Source organism: Bison bison, unplaced genomic scaffold, assembly GCF_000754665.1.
Source record: "Bison bison bison isolate TAMUID 2011002044 unplaced genomic scaffold, Bison_UMD1.0 scf7180017855660, whole genome shotgun sequence".
Lineage (NCBI taxonomy): Eukaryota > Metazoa > Chordata > Mammalia > Artiodactyla > Bovidae > Bison > Bison bison.
The window spans coordinates 15,359-16,553 of record NW_011486233.1 but is presented as its reverse complement, the minus strand read 5'-3'; the positions used below and the strand labels follow the sequence as shown (position 1 = coordinate 16,553).

At 31.1% G+C, this 1,195-nt stretch overlaps 1 long non-coding RNA gene across 1 annotated transcript in view; it reads left to right on the top strand.

Annotated features, from left to right (window-relative positions):
* LOC105002406 overlaps positions 1–1,195 on the top strand; it is a 9,585-nt gene that overhangs the window by 2,399 nt on the left and 5,991 nt on the right. The gene's annotated exons all lie outside the window — the stretch shown is intronic.

The following is a 1,195-nucleotide window of genomic DNA, read 5'->3' as shown; positions in this document are numbered from 1 at the left end:
CTATTAATACAAAAAATAGGATACACATTTATATTCAAATTATTAAACAAATTCATTTATACACAAAACTTGTAGGGTACATTTCTAATTTACTGAACTTTTCAGAAGGATTATATTAATTTTTTCCAGAATTTCTTTGATATCTCAATCAAGATTGGAAAGTCAGAGTGTTCTACAGTTTTGCCACATTAAAAATAAAATTGAAAGAATTTTACATATTTTATTCCTGTCCCTTTTCTTAATCTCAGGAGGGGATTACATTCCAGGAGAGGATTGTCATTTAAGTATATGAACACTTAAGTTGTATGTCTGTAGGTACACACAAAACCATATATATGATTAAAATATTTGGACGATGTGCATTAAATATTAGGAGAAATGTTTTTATCTACCTGTGATTGTTCATTTTTAACAATCTTGCAGATGGGCCAGCCCTTTAAAATTGATTATTCAAAAATAGGTTTTCAATTATTCATTATGTAAAGATATTTCTAGGTTTGGTTAGCTCAGTTAAGTAGTCCATGGTGGAAATTCATATTAGGAATGATTAGAAAAGCTTCTCCCCAAATAAGAATAATAGTATACCAACAAATGTTAATAATTTTAAACTTTTCATTCAGTTAATGTAATGTCATATCTTGACTGCAGAAGATGTGTATTCTTTTGGAGGAGTTTCTTAGGAAAGTGTACAATTATCAAATTCACTGTTACATTCATTTTGAAAAGTGAACCATTGTGATCAGTAATGGTTTAAAGAAACAGGTCCAGATTAATTATCAAAAAAGTGAATAGTGTGGAATGGGATGATCTTTGTCAGCTGTCATGCATCATTATTAGAGAATGAGCTAAGTGTTCCTTTCTGGTGGGAGAAACAAGTTGTAATCTCCTCATACTTCATTCTATTAATTCCCCTCAAGACAACTGACACTCATTCACGAGGAGCTTGTCTGTTGTAGTGGAAAGAGGACTGCATTAGATATGAGAAAAACCACATGTAAATCTTAATCACATTTCAGGCCGTGCAACCGTTGATTAGGCATTGAACCTGTTTGCAGTTACAGTTTGCTCATGTATAACAAGGGAGTTAATGGTGAGTGAGATAAAAATACCCAACCTACATTATAGGGTTATTATAAGGATGAAAAGAAATAATAGATGTAAAAATATGGATAAACCTGGATTTAATATGCAAATG